Source organism: Rissa tridactyla, chromosome 3, assembly GCF_028500815.1.
Source record: "Rissa tridactyla isolate bRisTri1 chromosome 3, bRisTri1.patW.cur.20221130, whole genome shotgun sequence".
Taxonomy (NCBI): Eukaryota; Metazoa; Chordata; class Aves; order Charadriiformes; family Laridae; genus Rissa; species Rissa tridactyla.
In genome coordinates, this window is record NC_071468.1 from 26,519,672 (window position 1) to 26,547,600 (window position 27,929).

The 27,929-nt window shown below is 42.8% G+C and overlaps 1 protein-coding gene across 5 annotated transcripts in view; it reads right to left on the bottom strand.

The window, feature by feature from the left end:
• The window catches only part of TRERF1 (transcriptional regulating factor 1), a 98,950-nt gene that overhangs the window by 51,604 nt on the left and 19,417 nt on the right, over positions 1-27,929 (bottom strand). For 4 of the 5 annotated variants that reach the window (XM_054193712.1, XM_054193713.1, XM_054193715.1 and 1 more), the window contains exon 2: positions 17,823-17,878. The gene's annotated coding sequence lies outside the window, so the exon portion shown is untranslated. Of the gene's footprint in view, positions 1-13,711; positions 13,828-14,043; positions 14,102-17,822; positions 17,879-27,929 lie in introns of all 5 variants that reach the window. The other variant, XM_054193714.1, reaches the window with a different exon arrangement.

Consider the following 27,929-nt stretch of genomic DNA (forward strand, 5'->3'; position numbering starts at 1 on the left):
TGGCCAAGGCAGGGGCAGGCATCCTTTTCTACCAGTCCTGGTAACAGAAGAGGCCACAACTTTTTGGCTGAAAGCTGGAGACATCTCCAGCTACTGCAGGAAGATTGAGCAGAGCTACTCTGTCAGAGCCTGCAAGGAAAAGTGGCGAGAAGCGCCGAGCACCCTGCAACTAAAAATGGAAAACTTAAGTAAGAGGCCAAAAAGTGCAAAACCACGACCTTGTCAGCTGAAGTGCCTAACCAACCCCACTCCTTCAAGAGATGGTAAAACATCTATGCAGTACATTTGCGATGCTGCGGACTAAGACCTCACAGCCGCCCACGGGGGTCACCACGTTATTTCACGTGAGACTGCGAGCAGTGAGGGTTGCTTGAATGCTGGAGACTCCATCTCACAGCTCGTGAGAAGCTCCAGAACAGAGGCAGGTAAGTGTGTGTGTGAGTACGGGAGAAACAGAGAGAAGAGAAAAAAAAAAAAAAAAAAAAAAAAAAAAGATGTTAACGAACCTAACCAGTAATAACTGTCTTCTCGTTTCTCTCAGCAGATGATTCAAGGAGGGGCGAGCTGCTCCTCCAGGTGCCTCCCGCTGGCTGCTAAGCAACTGCAGGGGCAGGCAGGCATCCAGCATTAGCTTCTTTCTCTTTTTGAGAGAATTAAGAAGGGTTACAAGTACATTAGCCGCAAAACTCGGTGACTGACAACTGGTACTAAGTTCCTGGGAGTAATTACGGGGGGGGGGCAGGAAAAAAGGAAGAGAAGCAATGGGTGGGAGAGGGGAGGACAGCAGGGGAGCAGGCTGGCACCATGCACTGATGAGGCAGAGTATATGCAGCAGGTACTTTACCAGAAGACTCCCCATCCTCTTTGCAAAAGGAAAATACAGCATTTCTTTGGGATTTTTAGCATACCAAAACTAAAGCATTTTTCCCTCTTGGCACATTTCTCATCCATGTGGCACTGTTAACCAACCCATCACAATCAGCGCAGCAAACGTGGCTAAGATGGTGATGGTGCTGCTCACTCTGCGGTCGCTCCAAACATGCCTCTGGACCACGCTGGCCAGCAACCAGGCCAGCCAGCACCCCACCTTGCCCGGGCTCCACTGCCAATCTGCCCCGCACAGCTTACAGCCTTGACCCCTGCCACCTGCCCCCTCACTGAGCCAGCAGGACCCAGCCATGGACCATGCGGAAAAACAGGTCACTGAAACAGGCTAGGTGACAAATTAGCCTTTTCTGCGCAGAAAATTATTTTTCTGACTTGGATCTTTTTAGTGGCTTGGTTCACCAGACAGCTGTGCACGGTGGGTCGGTCAGCACAGGCGAGGTCGACGCCTTCAGCCACCCACTGGTGGGCCACAAATCTGCCATCCCCCAAGGTGGCAGCTTCTCCTGCACCACCAAAAAGCTCACATGGGAGGAAAATCGCAGGCAGGAGCGGGTAAAGCAGCCTCTTCCACAACCCTGTGGCAAGAAGCAATGCTTGGATGCTTAAAGGGCAATATTAACATTTTGCTGAGGGTATGCAGTTTACACTCAGGGTTGCCACTGACTATCCTGAAGAGCTGGAGAAGTTTCGCTAGTGTCCTGTTAGGGAACACACTGCAGGAGGGTCCTACACAAATCAAGCCTTCAAGTGAGTCCTACTCAAACTGCACAGACAAGCAAGGGAAGAGGTTTGCCCCGAAGTCACATACTGGGCCTAAAAGGCAAATCATCCCCCATCTCTTGTATAGCCATTCTGAATTGCACGCTGCACTTAGCATTTCCGTTACCTCCACAGACCAGTGGCATAACCAGAAAGTACTTCTTATTAATTAAAAAGAAAAGAAAAAAGTACCGTCTTACAAAAATATGTACTCTTCAGGAAAGTTACAAAAGCAAACGTAATTCACGTGGCACATAAGTCCTCTACTAACCTGATTTTACACAGCACAAAAATCAGAATGCTTGCATATAAAGATACCTACTTCTTATTACAAAATGAACATCACACCGCATCAACTCACGAGAAACAGCACAAACTTTTACATATGTTATCTAACTATATATCATTTATGAGTCAGTCTCAAAATGGATAACAGATACAACAGGAATACAAAAGTACTTTATTACAGGGCACCCTGGGAAAAGGGATAGATATCTTATCATAAAGTGTATTTAGAAAACCAGTTCTGTTACACGGGATCCAGAGACACAGATGTCCTGTCATAAAGAATTCATTATTTACAAATATGCAACAGAACACTCCGTTTACAATGAGGTACCATAAATAATTCACAGCCAGTATGTGTCAGAAGTGAGGGCAGTGGCATTTTCTCCACCATCCTCACAGAGCTCCCCATACTCGGTGAAACAGAGCTCTGCCACAACATGCAAACGCAACAAGTATACCGAATTTTCATTAAAACACAACACTTGATTCTCCTCAAAAGGCCTCACCACCAACACAATTTAGGTAGAGACTTCTACACAAGCATTGCCACTGCGGGGACAAGAAGTGCAATTCATCAGTTTTTAAGACATTAAATTGCACATATGAATTTTATTTTCACCCCTGTAAATACTACCAAATTGCCAACTTGGGTCTACTGCCCAGGCATCGCAGTGTTGCACAACCCTACCTTGTGTCTTCTGCTCCAACCTGCAGAGGCAAATCCAGAGGCAGGCAAGAAACTCAACTAGTGTCACCTCTGTCTCTCTGAGGAAACACAGGGCAACACTTACTGCACAAAGTGTGCCAGAAGTTTGACACGGCGATAGAAACATGCCTCTATTTGAAATTAGGTCAGGACAAAATTTATTTTATATGAATAAACAAGCAGTCAACAAAAAAAAAAAAAAAAAAAACCAAAAAACAAAAACCCCAAACAGTTGCTACTGATACGTAATGAATCTGGAAAACCTATCTAAGAGTGGAGGGTCCCTAGTGCATTAGCTTTTCATTTTCCACGACCCGTGCAAATTCACCTATTTCCCAAAAGATCAAGCAAAAATCGCATAAAACCCTTGATCCTAAGTTCATTTTCCTCTCTATTCTACTTGTACAGTTCTTTACTCCAGCAGGATACCTGCATGGATGAAAAGTTTCATTTCTCTGACCCCCTTCACCTTCTCAAAGAAACCAAACAAAAAACCTCCAACTACTGCAAAAAACAAACCAACAAAATCCCCTTAGAACTCTCCCTGCTCTAACTACACATGCCCCTCTCCCCATGCGTGGGTAGGCAGGATTAAATTCTGTTTTCTCCCGTTGGAGCCATGAATCAAAAACCAGCAGATTTGTCAAAGAGAGAAAGAGAAAACCTCAGCAGCCTACTAGAGATGGTACTGGGAAGAGATAAGAACACCAACACCAGACCTGGCGGGTGCGTCATTTCACAGCATCAGGTGGCCTCTGTCCACCTCTCACAGACCCGGAAAGCCAAACCGACCATTGCCATCACCTCTCTGACCCCCCACCCAAGGGGTGCCACAGACCTACGTGCAGATAGATCACTTGTTAAAGTCCAGAACATTTACATCAGCAATAATTTCTCTTGCTAAAACCACATAGTTCTAACTCACAAGCAAGTAATCAAGAATCCATCAGATCCAAAGGGAGTTGTTTCAGTGAGTAATTCATCCTACTTAATAATTTGTGTGTTACAACTAGCCCAGATTCATCTGGTTTCAACTTCCAGCTATTCAATCTCATTACACCTCCTCCTACTAAATTGAAGAGCTTTGTACTTTCTTTCCTCTATAGATATATACAATTCAGAGACTTCACTTAAAGTAAGCATGCTAGCTAGGCTTTTCATTTAACAAAAATTTTTTTCTAACAGTAAAACAGGTTTTCCAACTGTAATCAATCTCTCAGCTCTCTAAATTTTTATTTTTTTTTTAAGCATGTTTTCCTAAAGCAGGCACGTAAGAATTGGAGAATTGGATTCCATATTCCAGTAGTAACTCTGTGCTACCGGTAATACTATATACTCTACAGGACACATTTGACTTTTGCATCCAAAGACTGTATCCATTCTTTTAGTAGTGCCACAAGGGCTTGGTGTTTGTTAGCGTTTTGCCATCAGCCCAGCTCCCTTTCAACGTAAACTGCTCTCCAGAATGTAGCAAGCCCTTCCCTCTGCATCGCGTCCAGAGGTAGACTGGGCTGGGCTAGCATTCACACTACTCAAGTAAGTCCATGGCTTATTCCCTGCGTGACAAAGGACACGGCATTACTTACTATACCCCTGATTTTCAGTGGCGTTCTTGTATTTAGTAAGAAATAACTTTGTTCAGCGTAATTATCGGTGATCTTGAAATAAAATTATCTCAGTTCTACCAACTAAAGGCTTGTAGTTACTTCTCCATTCCCTTTCCAATCAACTACATTGCCACGTCACCCATTTATACTCACTACCATTATTTCTCCATTTGCCCCATACATGTAGACACACATAAATGTGACAGAAGTCCCAGTATAAATTGTGTTCCTCTTTGCAGAGAAGTGCTGAAGAGCGCTGGGTGTATACTCGATGTCCTCACAAGCAACAGTACGGCACACTGTTGTATACTGGTCCATTTTGAGCAGCGGACACAGTATTTTTAAATGCAACCTTCACTTTCCCCTCACAGAAAAGCTTCATGAGTTAAAACATACCCTGCTTAAGCAAATGCAGGATTGCGGTTTGTTGTTTTGGGTTTTTTTTAATGTAGCATCTAATAAAGCATCAGCAACATTAACATTATGGTTATTAGTTTACTTAATATGATGATGTTCCATTAGACAAAAGATAATACAATTGTAGGCTGGAAATTAACTATGGAAACATGTTGATATGGTTATATGGAGTCATGAAACTTTTTCAAATGCAGGAGCACTGTGTCTACAATACGGTTTAAGCAAGTTAACTTATTTCAACTGTATATGCATAATAAACTTTTGCTCTATGCTGTCATATCAGATACTCATTGTTCCAACACAAAAATGTTTTTGTTTTTCATATACAATAAAGCATTTAATCACTATTAAAAAACTATGGCTGAAGTTGAGTCAGAACAACTTGTCAGAACATAGTGCTTCTTGTGCTTTCAGCTCAAGAAGGAGAATTCCTATCGTTATTAAACAGCAGCAATATTTATAGACAAAAATACCAATTTACTTGTACTACTTTGGCTTTTCTAGACTAAGAGAACTGCATCTTTTAGACAAACGGCACCAGCATTGCAACAGCGTGCTGAAAAAGTAGCATGCCTGAAGAGGAGCAGAAGACTCTGAACCCACCATCGCAATGGAGCTTGATGTCAGCTGATGTTGCAGCCTACATGAGGGGATTCCCTTGAATAGCAGGGGTCTGGATGCCAGACCCAAGTACTCAGTGCTGCTTTGCCCACATGGATTTATTTAGGGGATGGAAACACCATAACGTAGACCTACAGGTGTTCTTTTCCTAGGCTAAAGTTTAATAGAGCTTTAACTTTTTAACAAAGGTCAAAGAACTTTCAACACATCTCCTCAGGTTAGCATTGCTTAAGTAAAAACAGTGCAGTCATTTGCTGAACCCTAGCGCAACAGCAGAATTAATTACCAGAATTAATTACTAGCCACAAAGCCTTCCCTAGGATATTTAACTGATTAGCCAAGAGCATAGCCACCGGAGCTCATTTAAAAATAAAGTGTTTCATTGGTTAGAACTGAGAACAGGCGGCCAACTCGTCCATCGTAACGTCCCATTCATCACGTAGCTGTTCCTTAATAGCCAAGCTGAGGACTCACTTCTCTGAATAAGAGGGGTTTGGGTGGATTTTTTTGGAGTTTTGACCTCCATCACAGAGTTAAAGGGTAGCAATTTCCTCATTTCTGAGCGTGGTAGTATCCCAAGCAAGGGAGAGGCAGGGCTTTCACTTCTCACCTGCTCTCAGGAAGTTCACACCTCACTGTTACCAACTAAAATAACCGAAATCAGCAAGAAGCTCCAGCCATCTGAGACGACGTTGAGTCTTTCCCATACTCTGTGAGTCGGCTTCAAGTGAACCAAGTAATTTTTGTACGCCCACTTCAAGCCTGCGGCGGTGGCGAAGTGGAGCCTGGGCAAGGCAGACTGAGACACTCCGAAGAAGGGGACAGCTCGGGCAGGACAGCAAAGTTGTCCCCTCCCCAACACGAAGAGTGTCTGCATCTCAGTGACACTGAACGGGGCAGAAAAAGGCATCACTTGAAAAGCCCACAACCCTCCTGTGGACACACAGCTTAAAATGCCACTAATTGTTATTCCGCTGGTGGGTTGCATATTGGCCCTTTTTTCAGCTTTTGAAGCATGATCCAAACGGCAAAGTAGGCCAAGAGACCATTTCTTGTAACTTCAGATTTCTAATAGAGGTTCCAGACAGTCACTTAGCTCTGCACTTGTCTTTTGTGGTTGCGTGTATTTCCTATTTAAGAAAAGGACTATAGCAGTTCCTGGTTTGTCACATTTTCTTCAAATAAAGAGTTTTAGCAGCAGCTTCCTCTGCTGTGCATTACGCTGCATTGGTGAACGCTCTCCTCTCTCTCACCCTGCTCAGAAACACTCAGCCACCTACAAAGCTGATTTACAGACACGAGGCAGCAAGATGAAGGATTTCAAAACCACATCCATGATGACGGTCCATGGGATTTTTTTCCTCCATACCTAGATTTCAGTCTTCCCTTCTCCATCTGCACTTTCCAGCTCTTTCAAAATAACGAGCAAACATTCCTCTAGCTTCACAAATCTGGCACATTTCATTTCCCTTGTCATTTAAGAGACACACACAAACTATTTGGTATTAATAGTAAGAACACTGTGCACTTTGTAAAGCTTTATTCAAAGCATCCTGTGATCTTCCACTGAAAGCATTAATTTAGCACCTTCACAGTACTTCTGAGGCACATACTGTAATTCATCTCACACAGGTGGAAACTGAGAGGCACGCTCAGGCTAAAGCAACTTACTGTTGGGCTAACCACCACAAGAACTCGTGTCCCGCCTCCCCAATTTCATTCTGTATTTCAGCATTTCTGGCCTACACTTGCTCCAGTGCTTCCTGCCCCACATCTAACTTCAGAAGAAGTCGTCCCTTTCCTCCTCTATTACCACACCTATACAAGTCTCTGGCAGAAATTCCCAGACATCTTTTTTCCAAGGATTTCCTGAGATTAAGTAATTAAATCATTAAAGAAGAAGTTCATCACCTGCTGAGGAATCTACTTACACAAACAACAGTCTCACCACCAGCAACCTGTATGGCTGTGTTTCTACATCCCAGATAGCAGCCACACTGCCTGAACATGAGAAGCTGATGTTAACCCCTTCCAAATGAAAAGAATACTCTCAGGGTCTGGTCTTTAAAAATAATTTCCCTGGATAAGCAAGAGACTGCTAGTAAAATATCACATAGGTCTCAATTTGTTTTAAACAGGAGAGAAAGAACACAGAAGGTCAGTCTCTCCCTCTCCTTCAATTGCTCTTCAGATAGTATTATGCAATTACATAAAAGTGTATTTATTTAATAAGAAGTAAATATAAGCATATACAACGGAGGACAAGCAACCAGAAAAGGATTAACATGTTAATATTATGGCAACATCTGAAAACATAAGGAAATTATTTCAAATTTAATCAGTAGTGAAAACCAAAGTCATGTATGAAAGCAAGGCAGGCTAAGCAAATGTGAACTTGTCTTGCATGACCAACAGCATGGGAGCTCCTAACTATATATGACTCACTAGTGCTTAAAAAGCATTACTTGTTTCGGTTCTTGCACTATGATCCATCAACATGACATCTGGACACAAAGCCCTCTTCCTTGTTTATTAAAAGTGCTTTATTAATGATAGAGAACACCTTGTCACTAACCACTGCCAGCTATGGTTTTGCTGAACAGTGGCCATTGCTACTTCTACTCAAACTTCATGCAATGACATGTCTCACTAGAAACCAATGACAGAACTTCAGATTATCCTACAGACAACCCTTAAGTACCTGCTGAAATCTAAATTAAACAATATTTTTCACCTCATTTTGTGTCTCAAGTAGTCAGAGCCACAAAGCATCTGAAGACTCCACCCCTCACTAGGGTATTCAGAGCATACCATCTCATCCCTTTCGTTCCCTCATGCCACGTCTGGAAACTGGAGAAACAAGAACACTCCCTCATCGGGCTCCAGCCCTCAAACTAGAACAGAGGAACAACAGGAGGTCTCTCCAAGTAAGTGACATACAGAGCACACATTTACCAATTGCTAGAGAGATAACCCAGGCAGCCCGCAATGGCTCTCCAACAGCTGCTCTTGGTAGAAAAGGGAAGCATAGTTCATCCAAAAGACCAAAGGAAAAAGTTACGCGGCAAGCTGCACAGGTACAGCCCTAGCACATCTTTCATGTTTTTCAATCAGTAAAAGCTTGTTGGATACCCTCCTAGCATTGTGTCAAAAAGCTCTACTTCAATTGAGTTTTGTTAGTGGGATTGATGGTGTAACTAGTTCAACTTCAGAGAACACTTCTCGTGAAGACTTCATCATCACCCCCTCTTAAGGCTACAAAAGGGGAGGATATTTTAAGCTGCAAGCCAGCAGAAGAAAGCAGAGAGGAAAAGGACAGGAGATAATTTGTTCTTCCAAGTTGTCTATTCAAGAAATCCAGAGGAAGTTTAAGTGGGACACTGTCAAGTGTACTCATTTGCTTGTCTCTTTTTAATAGCACAGACTAGGATAAGGGCCAGAGAGTGTACACTTTTTGTTTGTAGAAGGAAAAGTAGGCAATTGTTAGAATAACACTCAAGTTTTCAAACTAGCAATGCACAGGATCAAAGTGACACAACTAATATTTATTAGAGGCAAAATTCATCTGAGCCTACAACAGACAGACCAAATGTGGAGTATCCCTGGCCATCTGAAGATGGCTTTGGTGGGAGGGCACCGTTACACCAGTCCCCACAGGCTTCCCACGCTGCCCTAAGCAGATTACACGAGTCACTTCGGAAATGGGCAGAGTGAGATGAATAAGATGAGGCTGTGTACAACATCCCTATTAAAGTAAAGGTCTTGGCTTTTTTTAATCTCGAAGGGGTGTGTTCAAATACCATACTCACAGGCAACTGTTATAATAAATCATGAAAGCAGCATACTGCTAAGGCTCAGCATTAGAAAGCAAAAGGCCAATGAAGTACTAGAGCAACAAGGTTGGGGTTTTTTTCCTCCTGATAAAATGGAGGAGGAAAAACAAAAACCAGACCCAACCCTGTTGGCACACTTTGTAGGCAAATTCTTTTCAACAATTTATGAACTTTTTTCTTCCTCCTGTTTAACTAAATTACTTCAACAGAATAAAAGCTGGCAACATAGCTATCGCGGAAGAGAAAAGTTGCTCTATTCCTTATTGGTAAGCAGTGTATGCACACACACACAAAAAAAACACCCACCCACAGGAAATTGAGAGCTATTCATTTAGTTTTAGCCAAGTCTTTGCGAGACTTTACCTTTTGACTATTAGCTGATGGTAAATGTGCAATTTTCTGATACTTAATCTCATATAAGAACTAGACCAAAAAAAGTATCAACATTAAAATTTACCTTCAGAAAAAGGACACAAGTGGAATGAATACAATTCTCTAGAAAAATGCTACTTAGCAAAAACAAAACAACTACTCCCCCACATCCATGCAAAATTTAAAAGAAAGAATTCAAAGCTGTAATTATGTTCACATAAACCCAAACTGCAAAGTACAAGAAGTTCAATTTAGGGATTCAAAATCCTCTAAGTGTTATCTCTAATGATACCATGTTCCCCACTTCCTCTCATATTTTTCCTTTGGTATTTTAAGGGCCTGATGGGATGCTGTCCATTGCCATTACCAGGAAGCTGAAAGAAAATATGAAATCACTTCTTGTCATCTGCAGAGAACATGAAACCTGGAGCAACAGTAAGCAAAAAACGAATCCGGTTACTTTCTGGTAAAGTGTATTTTTTGCTAGGTATAGTTTATCTGAACAACAGCTGGTTTTAATACAGCAATAACACAAAGTTACAAAATCCTAGGGGGAAAAAAAAAAAAAAGAACCGTGAGAGTTACCCTTGGGGAACTGCATTTGGGAAGGCAACGATCCTGTAAAAAAGACTGGGGGTCATGGCAGACACAATCTATATGCTAAACTTCCTGCACGAAACTGCAGCTAAGCAAGGAAACGTAGCCTCTGGACGGATAAGAACATTATTTTGTATAAGGCAAGGCAGGGAGGGAGAGTATTATCTAAAGAACAATAACAGTAAGGGCAACATGCATTTCTGGTCTATTCACTTCAGAAAAGAAAACACCACAAGAACAGCTAAAGATTCAGAAACTACATCTTATATCAAGAGTTTTAAAAGTCTGCGTATTTGGCTTATTGAAGAGGATAATGGTTATCAGTGACTTACTGACAAAATGGCTAAATGTCTCTACCAAAATTTACTCAGAAGATAAAGAATACATTAGCCAAAATTAGGCCCCAAAAAGATGCTGCTGGGCAGAGGAAAGTGTTTTGAAGAGTTCAGAATTAATCTTCTCTGCCGGACTGTACATAATTACAGTCGATTGATTTGATGTGTGGTATGCTCAGAAACTCACCGACAGCAAGCTTGCAAAATGCAGTATCCTCAAGAACCACTTTCTGTCTCATCCAGCTGACCAAAACCCTGTACAATTCCTCTGGCGTTAACGTTTTCCCCACTTTGCAGCAACGCTATCCATTCAGAAATACAGATCTCTGCACTTAGGTAGCTTCAACCAGTAAGCCTCTTGGAGCGCATCTCTCCAGAAGCACTGGCTGCTCTCCATGCACCATCAGAATATTGAAATCAAAGGTCATTTGTCCTCAAAGTGCTCCACAGCCTCAGTTCAGTGCATTCAAAACTTTTTTCCAGATCTCCAGAACAGCCTGCAATCCACCATTCTGCTGCTCTAGCTGAGGCTCATTTGTGCTGGAGGCTCAAATTTTTGTATGTCTAAACGAGCAACATGAAGTGATTTCCAAGAAGAATCACTCATGGCAGATCTGAGCACTAAAGCTTACGACATACTGATCTTCCTCTCTCCACTTTTTAACTCATAGCAACTTGTATAAAACAAAAACACACAGACAATGCTCTGTATTACATCCCTCCATGGATAAAGAGAAACAAAATGTCTGCCACACTACGACTACGATCATGAACGAAACACATAAGAATTTCTATTGCACAAAACAGAACGGCCTAAAATTATTCCGGAGGGAAATTACAGTAATTTACAACTGGGACGCATCTCCTGTTATTTATAGTCAGGAGTGGGCATCTCTGAAAGGTAGCAACAGAAGTTATGGACTCACTGTAGAAACTACCAAGTGAGAGTTCATGATCTGCACTAGTCAGACAGGATGAACAGACACCAGAGGCTTGTTCCGGGGACAGAAGCCTGTGAAACGTATTTCACAGAATATGTTTTCTAAAATTAAAGCCCATTCCTTGGAGTTTATGAAGTCCACAAGTTATGAGTAGCCCTTGTGATATCAAGGCGCGCTGGCTGAGCATCAAGAGGGCAACCAGAGAGTAAACAGGAGTCACAGCTGGCTTTGCTTCTCGGGCCGCAGACAGGCACCCACCCAGCAGCAACACCGACAGCTGCCTGCCCCATGCAACCCCACCACCCAAACAGGAGCACCAGGGAGAGCCCTCAGCTCCCTAACACATCACTGCTGTCAACAGGAGCAGGACGTTACCACCTGCAGCTGGAGGTCAATCCTGAACCAAGAGAGTACATTTTTTGTGGGAGCTGAACAGCAAACAAGCATCTGCTGTTCTCAGAGCTTTGTCTGAGTACCTTAAGTAATATTTTAACTATTGGGTACCTTAACTAATATTTTCCTTGAATTTAACTATCCAGAGGTTTTTTGGTGAAGTTTAATTGCATATGTGAATTATGCATCTTTTGACTCACTGGGCTCCCCCCAACATTATTTTTAGAGGGTTTTGTTGTTTGGTGTTTTGGTGTTTTTTGTTTTGTTTTTGTTTGTTTGTTGGGTTTTTTTGCTTGTTTTTTTTTTAAACAGCAAGTTACTGGCATGTCTCAGGTTCGCAAGCAAGCCAGAGCCTAGAAACTGCATAGCCTCCATGCGGAATGTATCTCAGAGAAAAAAAAAAAGCAGAACATTTCTCTATCTCGCTACACCAGCGGCAAACCCTTAGACTCACAGCTAGGATTTCACCTTCAGCCTCAACTAAAATTCCCCTTTTAACTCTGCCTGGCACCCTCTCTTCATTTCATTTAGGAAAGGTCCAACGTGAAGAGTAGACAGTCAAGAAGGGAGTTGCAGAGAGGAAGGAAAGGGGAGGAGAGTGGGCCAAGATTCAAATGGTCAGTAGCGGTGGTTAGCATTTCGGTACTGAGAGTCAATCTGATCTGTTTTTTAAGTTAACAGGAAAAAAAACCCAAAACAGTCTCCACAACCTGTTGTCTTCTTGGAGTCAGGGTTTCTTAACAAAAGCCAAGAGGTCTCTCCTTACCCATCGTAACAATACATGGCAGGACGCTGGCATCGGAAACACAATAAGTAATCATTTCAACAGTAAGTCACAAAGGAGCATCATCCCCTTTTTACTGACAGGGGAGCTGACTCAAAGACGACCAAGGGAGTTGCCCAAAACCACAACACCACTCATTAGCAGAGCTGCAGTTAGAAGTTCCTGGCTGCCAGCGCTATTTTCAAGCACCGAAATTGGCGTCCACCCCGCAGCCGCAGAGCTGGTACCCTGCGCGCTCACCAGGTAGAGGGTCACCTACTGCCCACACCATGCCTCCGAGCTCCAGTCCCACCACCAACATCAGAAAAAGGAAGAAAGAAGGGTGCGTCCAGCCAGGGTGGTGGGGTAGGCGATGAGCAGCAGCAGCGATGCCCACCTCACCCTGCTGACCTGCTCCAGTGCTATCCACCCCAAAGGGGCAGCTGCAACCCCCAGGGGCTGCCCTGATGCTCCCCTTGTGGCTGCGTGTCTGTTGGGAGCCTAGAGAACCTGGATCAGAGAAATAACCCTAAGTAGTCATCCACGCTAGTAGTTTTTGTCAAGTTTAGAACCGTGCATTGGCTCATGGAGTGGGGTGGGGTGAAAGACAGGCAACACGCATCCTGGAGACTGCAATGCTCAACTACACCCCTCCTTGTTTGTGCTTTACATGCTCTGAGGGGAACTTCAGATTAGTTCATTTCTCAAGCAAAAACTGAAATGGCTCTTTCCATCTTAGCCCTATAGCTGTAATACACATTTTACAGTGCTGATTTCAGTTTCTCTTACTTGCTTAGTCAAGAGTGCAAAGTTACTTACATCTCACAGAACCAGCCAACTCATGACAAGGATATTCTACAGTGAAAGGTGGCCTTTTTTTTATAAGGGTAGTTTGAAAAGTATTAAATGGGTTAATTTTCCATCTCAATTTTTACAGAAGCAGCACAATTCTTATAACAAGCAGCTTGAGAAACACAGTGTAACAGAGATGGGGAGGGGGAAGTGAGTATTCCACTTTTACATTAAAAGCAGAACCACAGAAATTCTTTTTCATAACGTGATTAGTCTTAATTTATATATATAAACTTACATGTAGGCCTCTGTTAAATTAGTTAAATGTATTCCCCTGCTTTCTATATTCTGCCTGGTACCTGCCTATACCGAGTTCTCCAGACATTCCTTCCAACTCACTTGATCCTTTGAAGCTGACAGTTATCTACACATTCAGGCACTGAAGTAATTTATTCTTTTAGAAGTGTTAAGCGTTTACAACTTGCAACATCAGATTGTGCAAATATTCAAATTTTCTGGAAGAAAAAGAAAAGGAAAAAGCATTTACCTTGATGTCTACATTCACACAGGTATTCCCCTCCCCTCTCCCCGCCCCCCCCCCCCAACTTTGTTATCTAGAGGCTTTTCCTTATGCATGAGATATTTCCCATTTTTCTCCCTGTGCTTTCCAGGTACTTTCCACATATCGTGACAAAACAGATAAATAACACAAGAAAAGGAACTCAAATTACCTGTTACTGTTTTATTCAAATTAGCTTTCTTATTTAGAAAGTTTTTCTAAGATGGCTTCTGTGGAGACAAAAATATTCATAGGCAATGTCAAAGGAAGTTATTAAAACTCATCTAGCAGTGATGCAAGAGCTTTGCGCTGAGGTGCACTAACACAAGAAGAAACTACATTGTACCAGTTCAGACCAAAGTAATTCCTGGACTTTGCCTCAATTTGGTCTCATCAAAATCAAGTATTACTCCCAGTAAAAAAGCAACAACAAAAAACACACCCAAAAATGCAAAAACACACAAACAATTCAACAAGTTACTTCAGTTCTGCATGTGTTAAACTGGGGTTTTCACTGCCAAGACTCATTAAAAAAAGAACAACCAGAAAATGTTTGCAAAACAGATTGCTATTATAAAGTGCATTAACAGCTATTAATAATAGAGTATACATCAACCTACTGTTTTTCAGATAATCAATATTAATTGGCAACCTAATTTGGAACTGTTAAGGCAAGCGACCTTGGAGCTGCAATTTGTCAGGTCTAAGCTAGCAGCGGGTGAAAATAGGCCTGATAAGAGTAACTTCCTCGTCATTTCCTTCCAAAAATGACACAATGCCGTTTCAGCGATCAAAGTAATTTTTATCTATCTCATAAACATACCTCTGAAAATAGATTAGGCCTTATAGAATGATTTTATATTTATGATCCGAGCTATCGGGCAGACTTTGTGTGAAACTTGACTTGCAGTTCACAAGGGCCCCGGGTTCCTTGGAAGGAAGTAAGATAAAGGCTCAGGGAAATACGAGGGAAGGAAAAGAAAATATTGGGTGAGAGGTCTGGCACCTATCAACACGGCTACAAGCTCGCCAAGCCTCATAATTTCATCATTAGGCTTCAAGCATATTAAAAGAGCTTTTTTTTTTTTTTTTTTAATATTCGACCCTGTCACGTAACCAATAGGATGGATCCCAAAGGCCAGCCATTCATTACAAGGAAGTCACCATGCCTAGGACTACAACAAGATTACTCCCTGCACAGCCTGGACTTGTTGCTTTAAATGGGACTAAAAGATAGTAACCCTTTCAACTGCAAAAGCAGCAAGAAACACGCGAGTGCGTCAAAAGTACTCCCCCAGAAGAAGAAACAGCAGGGAACGGGTCAGGAAACATCCATGAAAACTGTAAGCAACTAAGGGAAAACATGGACAGGAGGCACATACAGGACCTGAGGGCACATTTGGGGCAGGATCCAGACACCTGCCTGGAAGGATGAAAATCCAAATGTAAAGGAGGAGAGGGAACACAGAAAGGGAGCACAAGGTTAAAATTAAAAAACAAAAAACACTGATACCATGGTACTAAGGGACAGTTGAAACACTGAGGGACACCTGGCAACTGCAGCCTTGAGAAGGAGCATGACCAGGACCAACGCTTCTTGGGACACAGAAGGACTGGGAGTGGGACAGTGGTGTTTCTCCAGCCCAGGCTGCTGAGGAAGGGATAAACAAAGCCCTCTCAGAGAAAGGAGAAAGAGATACACACATTCATAGCTCAGGATTAATTTCAGCCCTGAGAAGGTATCACACAAAATGAGGACATAATATTTCCTGCTAGAGGAGAAAGATAAGAGCCTGTGGAAAGTGCTACTTTTCCTCCCAGAATCTCATTTTAAAGCCAGTCCCGCAATTGCTAGGGATCTGGCTCATCGTTTGTATGTCCCCAGGGCTGGCAATAAAGCTGTGGCGAGAGAAGGTGTCGTGGCCTCAAGCTGCAGAACTTGCTGGAAAGAGAGCTTCCTCGGTGGTTGTTTTATGAGAAAAAAGGAGAGAGCTCGCTTGCCCTGTGAGGGATGGTACAACAGCAGCCAGCTGCTGTGCCACAAGAGCTGCCCACGTTACAGCACACAGATTTACCAGTATCCACTTTGCAGAACAGAACTTAAACAATATGTGTACACTGTATAATACATATATTATACATACATATGTATAACACATATATTATACAACATCTTAGGAAAACAGTGGCAGCTGAATAAGTACGACAGAAGTGCTGTCCCACGTGCACACCAAAAGTCCCCAGCATTGCGTTGACACCAGTCAGATACACTTCTCCATCAACTGACCCCGCTAAAGCAAACCAGCCTGAACACAAGCATCTCTGCCTGTACCACCCTGGCCACGCTGCTTTTCAAGGAGAGCGTATGGGCGCCCGTGGCGATGCAGCAGTGGGCACCACACAGCCCCCAGCCCCAGCCGTGCCGGCGGCAGGCGTGCGGTGGGACGGCAGCTGAACTGCCTGCGTGCGGAGGGGTGCTGGTGCAGGTCGGGCTGAACACATTCTAAGAAGTCCTGAAAGCAATTTTGATTACCCTTTCTTGGAGCACAGGTAGACCGGTTCGAACACGTGCAAGTGAAGAAGCTCGTTTACACAACAAACAAGGTATGCATGTGAGATGCTCTGTGTAACAGCGCTGCAGACTGCCAGACCTCTCACCCAAAGAGCTGTATTTTACCAACTATATACATACAAGACCACCTTTGGGTAGAGAGTAAGCCATTAAATAAAATATTCATAACACGATTCAACAGTGGCATGAAAGAGGGTAGTTTCAATGGACAAAACGCCTAACACTTGCAAAAAAACCTAAGCAGCAAGCAAGTCTTTGATTCTTGCATACTCCACACAGTGCCAAGAACCATTCAAAGTTTTCGGTTCTTGCTTGGGCAGCCACCCTCCAAAGAGTAACTCTACTTAGCAAACAAAACTCAAGTGGAAAAAAAAAAAACACCAAAACAAAACCTTCAAGAGTGTCTACAAGAGCTAAATCTCTGAAGCCAAGGAAAAAGTAATTTAGTCCTGGTGCTCACGCAATGGTATGATGCATTTAGCTGTTTCCACTACATTTCCAACCAACTGCCAAAAAGAGCAATAAGGATTTTTGAGGCCTGTAAAGGCCTCTGAGGCAGAGGGCTCAGGAAGACAGAGGAGACAAAATGAAACACATGAGTGACAGAGCTGGACAGCCACAGGGTGGATCACGGGTTGAAAGACAGTGACAATCCCCATGTAATACTATTACTGCATTTGGCTGTTAGGTGTTGGCATAACACATTCAAACACCAAAGAGTTTTGAGACATCTACTCCTCTCTGCCAGTTGAAGCCTCTGAACCAGAAACCGAAAGAGAAAAAAGTACCTTTCTAAACACTGCCTTTTAAAAACAATACTATTAAAAAAAGAAGAAGAAAAAAACCCCAGCAAAACTACATCTTCCTTCAGCATATTAGTGACGCCAAATACTCATTTCAAACTCAAACCTAGAGGTTTTCTACTCATATACACTCTGTCCTCACAACAAAAAAAAAGCCAGCTCAAAGATCTTTTTACCTTTCAAATGTCTGGGGGTGTGGTGTGTGTGCGCACGCATGTGTGTGTGCGTGCGCAATATCGCAAAACTGAACAAAAACTGCTCTACCTCATCTGTTACTTTAAAGCTCTAAAATAGTAGGTTAAGTATGACCTATCTTGTTAGCTCCCATGACTGCAAAGGCATACATTTTTGTCTTCTGGACTTTGTACATCAGTTCACCAGGAGAAAGGACTGGGACAGAAGCAGAGATGGTCCCTGATCAGAGGGTGTCCCTGGTCAGAGGAAGATGCGATGTGAAAATAAGTATCTCAATTATTTGCAGCATTCTGTCAGGGACAGAGACAGTTGTCTTCAACCCAAACAACAAGCCAGTGAAACTGTTATGTGTAGGAATATATTTATCTTGCTCTTTCTTACCTCATAAGACGCATGTCCTTGTCCTATTCAGTGTCCAGCAAGTCATAAAATTCCATCTGTAACAAAAGGAAAAGTCCATTAATACCGCCTGATAACCTTACAACAGAACGCTAATAAGCAGTTCAAGAAAAAAAGTTAAACTTCTGCTGCCATTGCAGTATAATCTACGCCCCAGGCGAGTCACCCGCCCGTCCGCAGCAATCTGGGAAACCTGCATGTAAAAGTATTAAAGATGCTGTAACATGTTCTGTAAGAAACACGCTCCTCCTCCTTCGGCAAGGATAACGGAGGTGGCCAAAGCGTACAGGTTGCCCTGCCGAGTCATAAATAAGTCTGCAGCATCCTCTCATTAAATTAAATGAGCATCAAATTACATAATGTGAATGGTTGTAAAATGAGACCAGTGGTAATGGCTAGAAATAATCTCAGTGGTGTTATACATCATGGAGACCATTTTCTATCAGTGTGTCAAACCTGGCTACGCAGCACCTTTTATCTCCAGGCCAAGAAACTGTCAGCATACAACTTTTCTTAAATACAGTAAAGCTTGCAAGAAATGGATGGAACAAAGCTCTCATGCACAAGTTTAAGTGACGCCTACCCTGAACAAGTACATTTAATTTCTTAACACCTTTACAAACCAACCTTTCAAGGCAACAAAGATGTTTTTATAATATAGGTAAACATGACGCAGCCTGGCATACCTGGGATCAGAGGAAAGAGTACCGCACACCTAACCAACAAAACTGCAACCTTGGAATTGTCAATAAAATTTATAGTCACGATAGACTCAGGCTTGAACAAACACTTTTCCGTGGCACCATTAAGAGAAGGAGACATGACCTGCAATCCAGCCAGTCTGTGAGTCACTAGGGCAGAAGAGAGACCTCCCGTCTTTAAAAAGAGTAAGAGGCTGGCTGGAGTGAGAAATTTGAATCAAGGATCTAAAAAACTAAACAAACCAACTCCTCCACACACCCTTTTAGCTTTTTCGGCGTCCTGCCCACAAGCCCTAGAAGCCTGTTAGTCCAGTGCCAGGCTGGAAGAGGCCAGAAATATCCAGGAGTGAAACAGCACACTGTATGAGAGAATACTATTGTTAAAAAAATAAAATAAAAACAAAAACCAAACCCAAAGCAACTCTTAATTTTTCAATCCAGTTATCTGGGGGGAGATATGGCAGGAATGGAAGGATTTGAAGCAGATAGTTTTCACATATGCTTACTTTTCCTGTAGTACTGCTACTAAGAGTATCCCTGTGCCTAAAGTACAAAACTACATGCAAAGAAAACATTGTGTTGTAGTGGCCTGACATCCCAAATTTGCAGCCTTGCTTCCTTTTCCTTGGATGCCGAGCAGCCGCGATGCCAACAGGCCCCAGCAGGAACCACAGGTGCTCAGTGCCACAGGAAGGTGATGTCCTTCACCGTGCTCCGGTGCCATTTCCCTGCCAGCAAAACAGGGACGGCGGCACACGAGTGCCCAGCCAGGAGGGCTGCCTGGGAGCCAGGGTCCGAACTGCCTGCTCTGGGATGCTTCTCTTTTTCCCCCACTTTCTTTAAGTGTACAGTAATGTACATTTTTAAGTGTTAAAAATAACCCTTTCATCCAGTGAATACCATTGTCTGGTCTTCTATCGACGCTCGTTTATTTTTTGGCATTACCAGAATAATGTAACAATATACTTCCATCACTATGGGGTTTTTTGGATTCTTTTTGTTTTGTTTTTTCTATGAAAAAAGAGATCTTTTATTCATGTGACAGAAGGATTTGAACAAAAGAGAGCCACTGACTGAGAGACCACTTGAGTATCCCTACCCTCCAATTCCCCTGCCAACCCAGTAAAATTCCTCAGAGCGCAACCTCTTCCTGGCTATTTTCACAGAAACTGCAGCAATCATACAAGAACAATGGGGAAGTTTGTTTTACTCAAAGAGTAAATGTTTTGCAGCTTCCAATGTAAATATTTTAATTAATGGATTTTTTTTTTTTTTTTTAACTCTCTGCTGCCTTAACTTGTGTTCCCATTCTGACAGAGCTATCAGGACAGAAGCAGCACTCAACTTCTATAATAGAGAGGAAGAGAGAACTACAACGTAGCATAATGACACATTGACTTCAGAGAAAGCATCTTCGTAAGCAAAATCAAAAAACTCACTGGGCATTTGCTGAGGGAGATCTGGGATAAAAAGAATTAAAGAAAAATGAGTCTGCTCATTTCCTGTGTCCGGCTGAGGGCTCGTGTTGGTTCCCATCAAGATAGCGTCCCTATTTTAATAGCCAACTTGTAGAAAACCACAACCTAATCTGTTTCCAAAATAACATTATGCCAAATGACCAGGTTACAAGGAAAATGCGATGACTACCTTTTTGCCTCAGCCATCAATACGGTGGCTCCTAACCACCCCATCACTCGGCATCCCCTTCACAGAAACGCCCTCACCTCTTAATGACCCATAAACCAAGCGTCACAGACTCTATCAGCAGGATGGGACTCAGATTCACTCTCTCTGGGCAGAACTGTTTCGGTACTACAGAAGGGGGCTGGGCAGAGATGCCAAGCCATCCTGCACATGCTCTTCTGGTGGTTTCTGGATCCAGCAGCACCCCTAGGTGCAGGCAGCTCTTCCACTCTGAACGACGCCTCTCCCCGCAGAAACCATCTCCCTCCTCTGCCCCCAGATACAGGGATAGAGTTTGGATGAGATATCAGCAGATGGCTGGCATTCAAGACTTTTTTTTTAAATTTTCTTTTCCAAATGAAGTGGGACACAGATGGTGCTGTTCCTGCTTTCCTAAAGCCTGACTGGAACGTGAACGTAGACCTGTCTGAGCTGGGAAGCTCAGCCCCATAGTATATTTCTGAAGAGCTGCAGGAACTACTGCACAGACCAGTTTAGCCTGAACCAGTCCCACACGTGACAGTGTTTCCCTTCCCCTGCTTTTATCTGAATGGGAGGTTTTCTTCCTCTTGCACTGACCTCACCACGCTTCATGCCTGTTAGCAACATCCTTCCAGAAGTTCAACAAGCAGCTCCACAGAAATTCCCTGCCGCTGTCAGCAATACGCATGCTACCCTGGGCAAAATCCTCACCATGTCTTTCCAAAAATAATGCATTTGTACTCTTCTGCCGCCTCGTGCACGATGCTGGTTGAGTGCTCGTAAGACTTCTCACATTCTGCGATTCTCACGACCACCATCCGCACCAGCCGCTTCATCACCTCCAAGCCACCATGGCAATGGCACTTGGCTCGTCACATCCCACCAGGCAGTGGCTAGTGCTGGAAAGGATGGGAAGAGGCCTACTGCCCTCTCGCCCTGCAGGGGCTACTAATTGAAGGAGGAATGAGACCTCCTGATCGCAGTTCATTGAGAGCAAACCATCCACAGTCCTAAATTAGTGAATGCTATCAACCACTCCCATCAGGATGAGCAGCGACGACGGGGAGAAAGAAAACCTGGCTGTTAATTGAGAGAGATCTTCTAATTTGGTAGCAGCAGGAGACACGGGGGACAACGAGGCTACTGCTGTTTCTGCACAGGCAGCTGGAGGCTAGTGCTCCTGCAGAAGGAAGTGGACATGAGCAAATATATCACACCCTCACAGTGTGGGCCCACCTCAGCCCCCGTCTCCTGTGAGGGATAAATGGCTACCGAAGGGCAACGCCGGCTGAGAGCTCCCCTTGCGGCAGGGTGACTCGGAAATGTGCATTTACAAGACCTTTCCTGTCCCTGCCAATGCCACAAAGCGAAACTAAATCTCCTGATCCTGCATTTCAGTGTTATCAACCACTGCCATGATCGTACACGCACACCCAATATCAGCTTTAGCTTCCACACCAGCAAAGACATTTTAAAAAAAAAAAAAAAAACCACATTTGTTTCCCCGTATTCCCCATCAGATTTCCTAGCTCTACATGCAAAGTTAAAACACAGAGTAAGAGTCAAACTATTAAATATCTCTGCCCAAAACAGAGCCCTTGCAACAAGATAAACTCATACTGCTTTTCATGAAAGACCCCAGAGAGGAGGCAGACTTTGCATTAAGCCCTTAATGCACATGGACTCTGGAAAAAGGAGACCTCTCAGCAAGTGAGCCACCTATGGCTTATGCCGGTCCTTCCATCTTCCTCTCTGACCTCTTCCAGGGAGCCACTGCACTCAGCTTTTTCATGTGCCTACTTAATCAGCAACGTGAAACCCACACAACCTTACTGGTGTCTCTGTGGTCTTCTCATCAGGGCAATGAGTAGAAACGCTCCCCAAAGGAGCGGCACATTCGTAAGTCTCCCCATGCCCACGGGATGGAAAAGAGAGCGGGGAGGGAACAGATGAATGTTAATCTCTCCCCCTTGCCTCCAGCAGCAGTCTGTACCCTCCCACGCAGAGAAATGGGAGGCTGCGCAATTTGTGGAGGCCAAACTGTCTGGAAAAATGTAGAGGGAGAGAACGGATGGCAAATTCTCTTCTCTATAGATTCTCTTACCATAAAGAAAGTGAAAGTCAGTCATTGAGTTGCTGATGGAAGATGAGACCACAGGGTCTGGTGATTACTTTTATTGGCAGATCACATTTTTTCTCTGATCATAGGAACAAACAAAAAGGACCCAAGACCACCCCATTATGGATGTTAACTCACAAACATAGACTCCTCTCTAAGCCTACATGACTCCAAACGTCTGCTTCCTAACCACGAGTAAGTCGCCAATAAGTACAAGAAATACCGAGCTTGGAGCAGTTGCCACCACACATACACTTCTGTAACCGGTTTGTGTCTCAAAGGTGCCTGTCAGCGCGCAGTACTGTACATGCGCCAAATGAGAGCACGGGGGAGAAGCTCTAAGCAGGAAACAGAAGCTAGTCTTAGATTAGCACAGCTCACTCAAGGGTAGTGCTATGCTCAGATTTGGTTTTGATTTGCAAACCTGGCTGTCATTGGCTAAGGGAATGTTTGAAGTTTTGTTAAAAAAAGCCCCCCAAAAAGGCAGAAAGCTAAAACACACAAATTAAGTTGCCCTGGCAGCAATCAGTACCTTTAAAACTTGTGTGTAAGACGCACCTTTCTCAGCCCCTGTTTTACCGCGTGCTGCTTCTTGCTTTCCCTTCTCCCCCTCTAGCTGAAGGTGGCCACCGAGATGGGCACCTCCCCGGTTCTCCAGCAAAAAGATGCAGCAGAGAGAGCAACAGGAGTCTCTCCCTGTTGCAGGGGCCTGAGCAAACACCAGCCACCTCTGATCTCAGCAGTCCCTCCCCACCACCCCCAAAACCCTGCTGCAAGCGAAGCACTTTATTGAGATGTCTTACAAATAAGTGTCAAAGTCCAACTCCAACTTGGCTCCAAGGAAATTTTAAATGCCCTCCCCCGGGTCGGCTGGCAATAGGCTTCCAGCTCTCAACAATTAATTCCGAAATTAGCAGACCTAGAGTCATCACATTGCCCGAAGACGGCAGATCCTACCCTCAAACACACACACCAGCAATTGCAGCCATGGTTTCGATTACACTAATACCTGCCCAGTAAGAACCACTCTGAAAGAGTTCACTCGCTTACCCTAACTCATGATAAATCACGGCAGCAGAAACATACTGCAACCAGTAACTTGATCATGGGCAAGGTGAAAGTTTTTCTCTGGGTAATCCAGAGAAGAAATCTGAGCCTTAAAGAGAGACCTTAAACAAAGATTGAGGGGGGGGAAAAAGATACCCCACTATTTAATGCTACTATTTATTAATATTTGGGCTTCAACTGTGGACGAAGAGACAAGAATCTCTCTGCCTGTGCACATATTTAAGACTGTTTACACATGAAGTCCAAAAGGATGTCCTCATTTTATAAATAATTTGATCCAATGACTACATCAGAAAAAAGTGCAACTTGAGGCTACATACAGAGAGGCAAAACACTTGGCTACTGATATCTAAACGGGGTGGGTGGGAGGGAAGACTAAACATCAGAGTCACTAAAACTCAGCAAATGGTTTACAGTTGCAGCTAAGCACATAACATAGTGCACGTCCAACACACACCAAACTGCGACTCCTCTTAAACCTTCAAAGTTGTGCTTACCAGTGAGTCATTTTAAGTATTCAGTATAAGATTCTCCTAAATGTAAACACTCCATCTGCTACTTATACCTGACCACGTAAGCCATCCGGCAATGCCTTACTCCTGCGATGCGGTAGGCACAACAGATCAGAAAGAGTGTTTGTGGACCTCACACGGCCAGGTAACACACAGGCGGCATTGGGAGAAGCAGCTGAGACTTCTCTCTCCCAGGAACCAGGAGAAAAGGTTCCCGAAAAGATTTACCAGCTGAGCCCAAACCCTGTGGTTTTGTTTTTCTTTGTCACATGCTCCCGTATGTGCACATATACGGTCGTAGTTACAAGTGTATGTAATTTGCGTAAGATCAAGCACTTTGCATGCCCGAGCAGCAGGGGAAACACAAACCCTGCACACAAGAAACTCATTACCCTATAAAGAAATGCTATTTCCAGCTAAAATTTGCTCTTCACTTCAGTCAAATGAACAAACTTAGTTTGTTTCCAGTTTTGTTTCCCAACTGAGAACCTGCAAACAGCAACAAAACACCACAAGCAGTTTCAAAAGATGGTCAAAGAGGTATTTGCTAGGTATTTTGAGAAGTATTTTGAGTAGACTTAATAAACCATGCAAATGGTATTTTTTTGTGATGTTCCCATTGTCTGCTGCAAGCCATAATGCCAGGTCATACTCCAAATACAGCGGGGACAAGGGCATGCTTTGGGTTTAAAGCAAGAGGCAATCAAGAGGTCCGTATGCAGAAGTAAGGAATAGAGGCTTAAAAAAATAACCAAAAAAACGAAGCAAGTGGTATATATGCAATTTTAGTGTAGCTAAATTTTGTACAGCTGATAGTATCTGATATACACTATACACTATCAGTAAGGAATATCTGATAATACAGTAGAAGTCTGTGCTTTTAAGAAGACCTACATTTCTGACCCAGAGGAGCTATGAGGACTGCAAGCATTTAACTTGAAATCAGTGACCACATGTGGTAAGAAAGGCTTGCCAGGATGTGATCCTTAATTATGACTTCATCCTGCACAGCTCCCTTGAAAAAGGATCAGCTGAGACAACTTGCCCAAAGCAGCTCCTACAGAGCACAGCCCAACCAAAGAGGAGACCGGGGTGCCAAAAATAACAATAAAAAAAGTTTCCCCTTCAAATAATGAGGTATCCTTTATAATTCAGCCCCATAAAACCGGATTTGTCAAGTTCTAAATTGGGTTGCAGCAGCAATATTTCATTACAGCATAAATCTTCCTCACACCCTAGTAAAGATGCCTAATAATTTAATGCGCCATAATTTTTTTTTTTAATCTGGAACTCATCAAAAATCGCCTGAAATAGGCATCTCTGTTACAGTCCATTTTCCATATAGGTATAGATTCCAAGATGTAACTGGTTCACATTCTTTGCATGGAAAAACGTTTGCAAAGTGCATTTACATGTAGACTAAGAAAGGTTGTAATTATCTCTCTTGGGTTTCTTAGGTAGGTCAGTGCATATCCTACAAAGGCTTCTGTATTATCCCATGATATTCATTGAGCATCATTTTTTTCTGAAAGCATGAACCTCTTGAAAAGAATTACACCACCAAGTAAGAATTTCAGAAGAAAAAAGTGGGATTCCAGAGCCAGAACTTTTGAAACTTTTTTTTTTAAACTATTTGTTAAAAGTGTCACAGCCTTTTTTTTTTTTTTCTGAAATGGATTACTACACAAAATGCCTACAACTGTCTCATATACTACTCTTTCAGTGGATAACATGCACAGATCTTCGCATAAAAAGAAATACAAGAAAGGAGAAGATATTTAAATGAGGGGTGAGGGGAAGAGATATTGCCAGTACTTGTTACTAAAATTTGTAATTCCCATTCCCTCCAACTAATCAGGTCCGTAATAAAACGAACACCATTTCAAAGAAGTTACCACGTCTGTATAAAACACCACCGTAAGAAGTTAAGAATACAACCACATCAAGCACTGCGGAATATATACATTTTTCTTCATGAAATAGATATGATGAAAACACCTACATAAATTTAAGATTGCTCAAAGGCTAAAAAAAAAAAAAAAAAAAAAAAAAACACCACACAGTGATGTCATTATTCTGCTGCTTCTGAGAAGCAAGCACAGTTTACATCCTTGCTTCCTGCTGTCTCGCTTAACTTTTCTTAACCCAAGAAACACTGCAGCACTGCAGCGCTGGGATCATTGGAGGAAGTTGGGACAAGCCCGTTTTATACCTCACTAAGCCTCTTTTAACAGCAGTTCGGTAAAACTTGCACTGCCAGGAGGTAAAATAAAAGGTGAACTGCCCTCTTATTTGCTATGTCTCTACAAGCATGAATACTATTATTATTTTTTTTTTATTCTTTACCCTGTTCAGACAGGGGTCACTGGCAGCGTATGGAGAAGCTAATTCATGGTCCTGATCCTGGCAGAACCCTGCTAGGAGAAGGCCCCAAAAAGCATCTAAATCAAATATGCAGCAATTAAGACACGTGTGTTCGACTAGTCTGCTTATCGCATGATTGCACTCCCTGGAGTGGAGTCTTGATACAGGCTTAAGTCAAGATACTGAGTGTCACAACCATTTCACAGCTTGCTGTCAGATCTTTGAAACAATTGTAAAGAAGGAAGGAAAAAAAAAAAAGTGGTAGGTTGGTTTTTTTTTTTTTAAACTTCAAATATTTTGCACCAGGGCAAGGCTTTAACAAAAAATGTTATTTTAGGTAACTGACTGACTCACTTCTCCCTGAGATTAAATGGTATCAACCAATTCCTAAAGAGCCAGGCAATCTAAAAGCAGTTCCCTGAAACAAAGCTGAGTTCGTACCCTGCTTTTAGACTAACGTACAGCCAGCCCTGCTGCTTCGCACGCTTGAAACAGTGGGAGCTTTACTTTCCCCTTTACTTCACTTACCAAACCTCTTAAACTTTCTGTGCTCCAGACTCCCCTCAGGGGCGCTGAGGCTGGGGTGGCCACAGGAGAGCAGCGGCTGCCTGCGGGGCTCAGGCGGGCCAGCTGTATTTTGCTTTTTTGGAGTCAAATGCTGGGACTAAGACTGGTAACGGGAAACTCCTCAGATAACCATTTCTCCCAGCATTCTTAGGAAACGATTTTTATTTTTTTAATTTAAAAAAACAAAACAAAACAAACCACACACAAAAAACCAACCAAGAATCCAGTTATCTAAGATTAATGCCCAGCCAGTTTCCCCCCACACTTTTTAAGAACTGGGTTGGCTTTTACAGCCGAGGAGGACCGGAGGCCAGACTCCGAGAGCCGTTGGGCTGATTCTGGTCTGCAGAAACTCCATGGAGCTCAGTAAAATTATTCTGCATTTATTTATAGCTCCGCCAATAAATGCAAAATCTGGTCAAAATGCTTTTCAGATATTGAAACTGCACTAGCTTTAAAAATATAATTCTAGCTAATTTCTGACTTTTGAATTGCTCAGCTAAAGAAGGGACCTGTCTTAATTCCTGTCTTTCTAAATTCGCTTCCCCAGGCACCTTGGTTAATTCAGCGCATCTGCTACAATTAAAGCTTACTTTTCTTGTTCTACTCTGTACTTTGTATTTTACAATATCTGTAACATATACACGAAACACATATTAGAATTTGTTTGTTTTTAAACAAGTAGCACATAGTAAATATAAGTAATATAAATTCTGGCCTTACATTACCAAATCACCAATACTTCAAGCAAGGATTTTTATTCAGTTAGCATTCTTTAAAACACACACATATCCCAAAGAAAAACCACACAAGAAAACACAAAAATCTTCTTCCTAGAGTAGTATTTACTTGCTGAGAAAAGTAAATATTTTCCTTAACTGGAACATATAGTTTTATAGCTGGGAAAACAAGGCATAAAGATTTGGCTAAATTCACATGCTTGTAGCACTATTGCTTAAAGTATTTCTTCAAGGAAGTTTAATCAAGAGTTATGTCTAACACACACAGTCACGTAAGTAGTGCTCTCCACAAAATACTACCAACAAAAATATTTGTATAAACATCGGAGGAAAGACATAGTAATGTTTATTAC